Raw genomic sequence first — 9,109 nt, 5'->3', positions numbered from 1 at the left:
CCTCGCATCTCATGTAGACACTTAGACGCTTGTACACGCACTAACAGTCAGTATAGAATAGATTCTATCCTAGAGACCTTTCCTTTTGGATAACATAGTTCTTTAAACATAGGATATTAGATATGATTTGGGATTAGGTTGACATGACCCCCCAGACTTCTGTCTCCACATGTAGAGCTAAATGTCAAAGTCCCCTTCACCCTCTAGTTGCACGTCAATCACACGTCATGCGGCTGCGCGCGCATCTCTGCCAAATATTTCTGCTGACATTACAGGATTCTCTTATGGATCCACCCACTTGTGACCTCATGTATAATGACGTTTACTAAGTTACGCCTATATGTCCGCCTCTATTAGTTACGTATGCACATTTTATCTGTATTATCAGCTGTTACGCCTCTTGCATCTGTTACACTGTAATGCATTTCCTATAAAACTAATTATCTGTCAATAATGTATGCCCTTCCTTCCTGAACTTTCGTGGTGATGGAATAGAAGCCTGCAATTCGAATTGTATTCCTTTGTATAGGAATAAAGCCTTTTAGAACCTCTAATACCACGGATTCTGCCTCTTATATTTACTGAGTTATTCTTACTAGACTTTACCGCATAAAAAATAGTACCGGTAATGAAATATTTACCACAAACAGCCGATGTAAAAGCCAGACTGGATGCTATCCAATTGGACCCGCTCACGCCCAGCACCTCCCTCACGAACCAGACCCCTGCGGTAGTAGTGGAAATGCCGGTAGCCGTCCCCTTGGCAACACCAGAGAGGTACAGTGGGGATCCTAACACAGTGCAGGTATTCCTCACACAAGTGGCGCTACATTTATCGTGCAAACCAAGGGCGTTCCCCACGAGTCAGGCTCGTGTGGCTTTCCTTATATCCTATTTGGCTGGAAACGCGGCACAATGGGCCGTACCTCTGGTGAGCAGGGACAACCCCATCTTATGTGATTGGGGTGCTTTTCGCGAGGAATTCCTGAAGGTCTTCGACAGAAGGGCTGACTCGTACACGGCGGACCGTGAAATGCTTGAGTTGAGACAGGGATCCAACGACCTGGTGCAGTATCTCAACGCGTTCCGAAGGCTGGTTGCGGAAACCAAGTGGCCTGTTGCTAAACAGACGGCGCTCTTCCATCACGGGCTGTGCGATGAGCTCAAGGACGCCGTGGCTCATATTGACCCAGAACCCAAGACATGTGAGGGCCTTATCAACCTGGTATTACGGCTGGAACATAGGCTAAGTGAAAGAAAGGGGGATCATGGGAGAAAAGGAAAATCCCTTCCATCCTATGTGACAGTGGGAAGTCCTGAAACTGCCACCGCATCCAAGGGAGAACCCATGGACATCGGCGCAATACGAGCGAGCCTCACAGCCACGGAGAAAGAGTCACGCCGTAAACAAGGATTGTGCCTATATTGTGGCAAAAAAGGCCACTACGTACGTGAATGCCCTGCCAAACCGAAGACGTCACGTTATCGGGCCAACCGGTCGGTAACAGCCGTGGTGGACGTACCGGCGGAAAACTAGAGGACTCCCAGACCAAAGAAGGGGCATCTCGGAGTCATTCATCCATCCCTTCACTTTCCAACTCGGTCACTAAGGGACAACGACACCTGTTTCTCACGGTGCACATGGGAGTGCATGACCAGTGGATACCCGTTGTGGCCATGGTGGATTCAGGGGCCACTGGCATGTTTATGGACCACAACGAGGCATGCAGGCTAGGGCTAGTGCTTCTTCCCAAAGCTGTACCCGAAGACGTCTATGCTGTAGACGGAAGGCGGTTGGTGACGGGGCCCATCGGGCAGCACACGGGGGTCCTTCCGATGAGATGTGGGAGGAACCATTTGGAACAAATCGATTTTAACATCATCCGAGCGCCCCAATATGGCGTCATATTGGGATTGCCGTGGCTACAGAAACACAACCCCTCTGTGGATTGGCCAACACATCGCATCGAACTGACGTCACCGTATTGCATCCTGCATTGTGGAATAAGAACGGAATCCCTTGACGCAGATGAGAGCGGGAGTCAGACGGTGGCTACAGCGGCAGAAAAAGATGTGGCTCTCCCCCAGGCTTATCACAGTTTTGAGGATGTATTTGATGAGGTGAAGGCGGAAGTGCTACCACCACATAGACAGTTTGACTGCCAGATCGACCTGGTGCCAGGGGCCAGCGTTCCCAGCGGCAGGCTGTATGCCCTGACGGAGCCTGAAAACATGCATCTCCGGGGGTACCTGGATAAACTTCTCAAGCTAGGATTCATCCGCCCGTCCAAGTCTCCGGCCGCCTCGCCACTCTTCTTTATCCCGAAGGCTAATGGGGAGCTGAGAGCCTGTGTCGACTTTAGGGCATTGAATGCGATAACCGTAAAGAATCGGTACCCCTTGCCTCTCATCAGTGTACTTCTGGAACAGGTCAAGAAAGCTCGTATCTACACCAAGTTGGATTTGAAAGGGGCATACCATCTGGTGCGCATGAGGGACGGAGACGAGTGGAAGACCGCCTTTAAGACCAGGTTCGGCCTTTTTGAGTACCTCGTCATGCCGTTCAGTCTGTGCAACGCCCCGGCAGCCTTTCAGTACTTTTTGAATGAGGTATTCAGAGAGGAGTTGGATATCTACGTGGTCGTATATATCGACGACATCCTCATCTATTCGTCCAGTGTGGAGGAGCACGTACACCACGTCAAAGCTGTGCTCCAAAAGCTGAGGGAAAACATGCTGTTTTGTAAACTCAGCAAGTGTGACTTCCACGTCACATCCGTGGAATTCCTCGGAGTGATGCTGAGTCCAGAGGGACAGGAGATGGCAGAACGAAAGATCAAGGCGGTGAAAGAATGGCCGGTGCCCCAAAGCGTGAAGGACGTCCAAAGTTTCATTGGCTTCGCCAACTTTTACAGGCGGTTTATAGATGGATTTTCAGGATTGGTGGCCCCAATCACACAGCTACTGAGGAAGTCCAAGGAGTTTGTCTGGTCCCCTGAAGCGAACAAAGCCTTTGAGGCCCTGAAAAGCGCCTTTGGTAAGGCGCCGGTGTTGGCTCACCCCGATCCGGATCTCCCCTACGTGGTGGAAGCGGACGCATCAGATGTGGCGCTGGGGGCTATCTTGTCCCAATGCAACCACGACACAGGGGTGCTTCATCCCGTTGCGTACATGTCCCGCAAACTCAACGACGCCGAACGCAACTACCATATTGCGGAGAAGGAGCTTCTCGCAATCAAGGACGCCTTCACCGAATGGAGGCATTGGTTGATGGGGGCAAGACATGTGGTATCGGTGTACACGGACCATCGGAACCTACAGTTCATGACGGCCACAAGACACCTTTCTCCCAGACAGCTGCGGTGGATGATCTTCTTTGCGGGGTTCAACTTCCGCATCACATATCGGCCGGGGACGGAAAACCGGAAGGCGGACGCCCTGTCCCGTCAATCTGCAGTTAAGGAACCATTGCCTGCGACCGAGCATTCCATCATTTCCCCGAGGATGGTATTGGGGGTTATCCAACCGGATACTTTCCTGAGGGGAATAAAGAGAGGGATCAGGTAATTCGCATGGCGGAGGTGGCTCCTCAGTCACAGAGAATGGCAGCTGAAGGACGGGATACCCCTGAAGGGCAGGTGCCTATTGATACCCACGCCTAGGCTAAGGAAACAAGCAGTCATCTGGTGCCATGACTCTCCATGCGCAGGTCATTTGGGCTTTGAAAAAACGGTGGCTAGCATGGGACGGCATTTCTGGTGGCCAACCATGAGAGTGGATGTCAGGAGGTGGGGACAGGAGTGTCCTACGTGTGCTACCATGAAGGCCGACCATGGCCGAACCCAAGGGCTCTTACATCCACTTCCGACCCCGGATAGACCATGGGATAGCATATCACTGGACTTCGTGGTGGGCCTACCGGTAGACCAGGGGATGACGGCAATACTGGTGGTGGTGGATTACTTGACGAAAATGGGGCACTTCATCCCCTGCAAGAGAGTCCCTACGGCCGGGGAATTGGCGTCACTACTCCTAAAGAATGTGGTACGGCTGCATGGATTACCTGGGGTGATCGTGTCGGACCGGGGGTCGCAGTTTACTGCGCAATTCTGGAAGACTTGGTGCACTGCGCTGCATGTTAAGACCGCCCTGTCCACCAGCTACCACCCTCAAACGAACGGCCAAACCGAGCGCCTGAACCAAACGCTCAAACAGTATCTGCGATGTTTTGTGGACCAGGGCAGGGAAGAATGGGTCGACTTGCTATGGGTTGCAGAGATAGCCTATAACAACGCCACTCACAGCTCCACACAGTCATCTCCGTTCTATAGCAACTATGGCCAACATCCCAGGTTCTTGCCATTTCTACATCCGTTCAGAGAGGACAGGATTCCCGCCACAGCGGACAGGGTGGCACACATAAAAGACACGTTGATGCGCTCAAGGGCTGTCCTAATAGAGGCCAAGAGAAGATACAAGGCTGCGGCAGACAGGAAGAGAAGGCCCGGGCCACTGTACCGCACTGGAGACTACGTCTGGATATCCACAAGAAACATGAGGTTTCGAAAGAACAGTGTGTTCCATCCCAAGTACATGGGCCCCTATCGAATTACCAAGTGTATGGGTCCCATGAACGTGAAGGTGTGCTTGCCCCAGTCATTGCGGATACACCGAGTCTTTCATGTATCATTGCTCAAACCAGCACCCTCCAAGCCGTCTGGGACACCTAGGCCGGTATGCGTGGAGTCGGAGGTGGAGTATGAAGTGTCGGGCATACGGGCGTCCAAATGGCGCAGGGGGAAGCTGTGGTACCTGGTTACGTGGAAAGGCTATGGCCCGGAGGAGCAGTCATGGGAACCGGCTGAAGGGGTTCATGCTCCGCGCTTGGTCTCCTTGTTCCATCGGCGTTTTCCTGCCAGCGCTGGACCCGTGGGGAGCCGCTGAGAGGGAGGATGTACTGTCAAGAATTCCTGTCATGCGAGGGGAGGAAAACGGTAACCAGCGAAAACGGACTACATCTCCCAGGATGCTTAGCGGTTGAGAGGTTATGTAAACAGGAGAGCTGTTACATAACTCAAGGAAAACACGCCCTTATGTAAACAGGAGAGCTGTTACATAACTCAAGGAAAACACGCCCTTATGTAAACAGGAGAGCTGTTACATAACTCAAGGAAAACACGCCCTTATGTAAACAGGAGAGCTGTTACATAACTCAAGGAAAACACACCCTTATGTAAACAGGAGAGCTGTTGCATAACTCAAGGAAAACACGCCCTATAAAGGGAGGAACCGGGAGGTACAACGCTGTCGGATATTGTGGTTACACCGACGTACCTGCTTAGTGAAGAGCAGTGTTCCGGAGTGGTGCTCCAGTAAGGCAAGAACGGAGGTAGGTCGAGTCGTTACTCCCTGGGCCGTGTCTTGCCCCATCGTCACCTGTGAAGGACCCGGAAGCTCTACCGGATAACCATTGAGCTTCGCTTTTTGACTCGGCTGAGTCAAAGCGCTGTGGCGCTTTTGCTGGTTGGAGTCGTAACTCCCAGCCCGACCAGAGATACAGGGACTGCCAGCTGTAACGCACACCAGGAGGTGTTTGCCGCGTTACAGACTCGGAAGTCCACGGGATCGATCGAGCGGCTGCTCTCGGTTCAGTCTTCTTTGCTTGTGATTGGGGTATCGGTGACGTATCACCAGGAGGTGACTCCGCGTCCCGGTGCAGTCTGAGGAAGAGGTTGAGCGGCTGCTCCCTTCAGGTAGAGACCCCGGCTGGGTGTTTCCCTGACTCCTCGATTCTCCCCAACACTCTTCGTGCCCCTCACAGCCTACCGATTGGCATTGTCGGCCATTTCATTTCTGCCCTCTGTTGGCATACGCCGGGATCGGCGTATATGCAGAGGACGGTTAGGACCATCCGTGCTGTGGGCTGGTAACGTACTTAGCCTGGAGGATTCCAGTGACTATAACCTTTGTTTATTCCTTGTATTATTTTTGCCTTCATTAAAATAACTAAACCTTCACAAGTGGTTGCGTTCTCATTATCGTGTCTGTTAAACGATCCTGAGACGTTCAGGGCGTTACACCGTACCCATGCAATTCCGCAATCACCCAGTTAGTATCCAAACACTCATGAAATCACTCCGCCACTTTCCAAGTACTTTTGAAATCACCCAGGCACTACCCATGCACTTTCCCAATCACACAAGCACTACCCATGTACGCATGCAATAACCCAAACATTACCCATGCACTTATGCAATCACACAAGAAGTACCCATGCAATTCCTAAATCACCCAGTTAGTATACAAGCACTCATGAAATCACTCAGCCCCTACCCAAGTACTTATGAAATCACCCAGGCACTACCCATGCACTCTCCCATACACTACCATGCACTCATGGAATAACCCAAGCATTACCCATGCCCAGATGCAATCATACATGCAGTACTCATGGAATTCTTCAATCACCAAGTTAATATGCAAGCACTCATGAAATCACTCAGCGACTACACAAGCAGTTATGAAATCACCCAGGAACTACCCATGCATTCTCCCAATCATTCAAGCACTACCTTTGCAGTTATTAAATCATCCATGCCCTTCTGTTGCATTTGTGTACTTACCTAGACAGTACTCAGTGATTAATTGATCCCTTCAGGTGCTATTTATAGACTTAACCATGCAGTCATGTGCAGTTGTCTTGAATGGGTGGAGTTAAGTTGCTCATTGGTAACCTTGTTCCAGTTCCTTTGTGGTTGGCGTGGGGCTGGTTTGGGTGCCTTGGGAATGTCGGCGGCGAAGTGTATGCAGTCGTAGTCGGTCCATGGTGGTTGCGTTGTATGGCTGAAGTGGACGCTGTTCCCTGCCACGAAGATGGGGTCGAGGGTGTGTCCTGCTCTGTGGGTCAGTGAGGTTACGAGTTGTTTAAGTCCGATGTTGGCGAGGTTGTCACAAAGGATGGTGGAGTTGGGGTCGCTGGTGTTGTCGAGGTGGAAGTTCAGGTCTCCAATAAGTATGTAGTATATTGTGGTGATGGCATGGGGCGAGATTAAGTCGGTGATGGTGGTGGCGAAGGGTATCCGGGGGCAGGTGGCCCTGTAGATGAGGGTTCCTTGGATTGTTGTGTTGGGGCGGGGTCCGGATCTGGAAGTGTAGGTGTTTCGCAGAGGGGAAGGTTTCGCTGGAGGTGGTGAGGCGGAGGGTGCTCTTGTGGGCGATGGCGAGGCCCCCTCCCGGGTGGTTGGGGCGGTCCTTCCTCTGGATGTTGTATCCGTCCACGATGGAGGTGTTGCTGTCGGGGCGGAGGAGCCATTGGTACAGGTCTCCGTGAAGAAGACGATGTCGGGTGAGAGAGAGTCGAGTAGGTTCCAGATTTCTATGGCGTGTTTGTGTACAGAGCACACATTGAGGAGGATGCATCTTAGGGTATCGGTTGCTAGCGTCGGTGGTGTGGGAGGCGGAAGTAGTGCTGAAGGTCTGGTGGCAGTGGAGGCAGGAGAACTGGCCGTGGGTCATGTTTGGCGAGGCCTGTAGGCAGTCTCCGAGTCTTCCGGGTTGAGTGCGAGGAGGGTGGTGGTGTCATAGTGATGGATGGTCGCACATCCAGGGTTCCTGGTGCAGGCTGTGGTTGGGTCGCAGACGGGCACTGACGGGCTTGCGTTAGGTGCGCCTTTGGTGTGCCTATGGCAACCCCGCTGCGCAGTTGCCACGCAGCGAGTTGAGACAGGCAGGGCAACCATGGGCACACAACGGGGCAGACAGCAGCCTTGAACACCCAGGCTGGGGGCTCAGCGGCGATGCAGGAGGCGAGGAGCTGCTGGGGAGGGAGTAATCCTTGCCAAGAACCTCAAAGGTATCACCTTCATTCTTCACACCTTCCTCAATTCCTTTCACAGCTTTTCCAGCTTCTCCCGCTGTAACTTAAATTCTGCCTAAACCGTGTTCACAACAAAACCCAGAAATTGAGTTTTCTTACTTCAAAGAATATTTTTTTCTGTTTTTCAGAAAGCCCGAAAACTGTAGCAACTCCATTTCCATCTCTGTATGTCTCAATACGATATCGACCCATGATTAAAATGTCATCAGGGATAAATAATTAACCTTATTCCGCTCGTCCATAGCCACACTGCTAATGGACGAAGCATGTTCCTAAAGCACCAAGGGGCCGCTGAGTATAGTCCGAATGGTAGACTTCTAAATTACCATAACTTCTCCATCCATCTGAACTGAAGGTATCTCTGGTGTGGTGCCCCAATAGGGACAGTGAGATCCTTCAGATCTAACCTTGTTAGCCAATCTCCTTTCCTTAACACATCTCTTAACAGATGAATCACCTCCATCTTGAAGTGGTGATATATAACCCACTCATTCAATTCTTTTAAGTTTATCATGGTCTCGTACCTTTGTCCTTTTTCTCAACCCAAAATATACTGCTGATGTGCCCTAGAACACCATCTGTAAGCTCCTCTATGGCTTTCTTAGCCACCAAATCCTCTACCTCTTGTGTAACCAACCTCATGTCTGCCTCTGAGAATTTTATCTCCCGAGGTGTCCTTGTCTGCACAGGTGCATCTATAAATACCTGTTTGTAGCCTTTCACAGTCTCTAGAACCCAGTGATCCTGGATTACTGTTAGACCTGGCATCTATTGACATGTTTCCCCAGTTTTTTTGCTTTCTGACCTCCTCGTTTTGGCTTTGCTTTTGCTGATTCAGTGTCTCTGTGCACTTTCTCACTGCTGTTCCATGTTAAATTGTAAGTGGCCCTATTGTAAATTGTTTTAGGGATTGGTGTTTCCCTGATTGGCATATTTGATTTACAGGTAAGTCCCTAGTTAAGTGCACTGAGAGTGCCAAGGCCTGTAAATCAAATGCTGCTGGTGGGCCTGCAGCACTGATTGTGCCACCCACACAAGCAGCCTTTTAAAGGGTTCTCAGACCTGCCACTGCAGTGTCTGCACGCAGTTTTGACTGCCATGTCCACTTGGCAAGTGCACCCACTTGCCAAGCTCTAGCCTTGACTTTTATTAAATGTAAGTCACCCCTAAGGTAGGCCCAAGGTAGCCCTATGGGCAAGGTGCAATGTATGTAAAAGGTAGGACATGCAATGG

The sequence above is a fragment of the Triturus cristatus genome, chromosome 10 (assembly GCF_964204655.1).
Source record: "Triturus cristatus chromosome 10, aTriCri1.1, whole genome shotgun sequence".
Classification (NCBI taxonomy): domain Eukaryota; kingdom Metazoa; phylum Chordata; class Amphibia; order Caudata; family Salamandridae; genus Triturus; species Triturus cristatus.
This window is presented reverse-complemented; position numbering follows the sequence as displayed.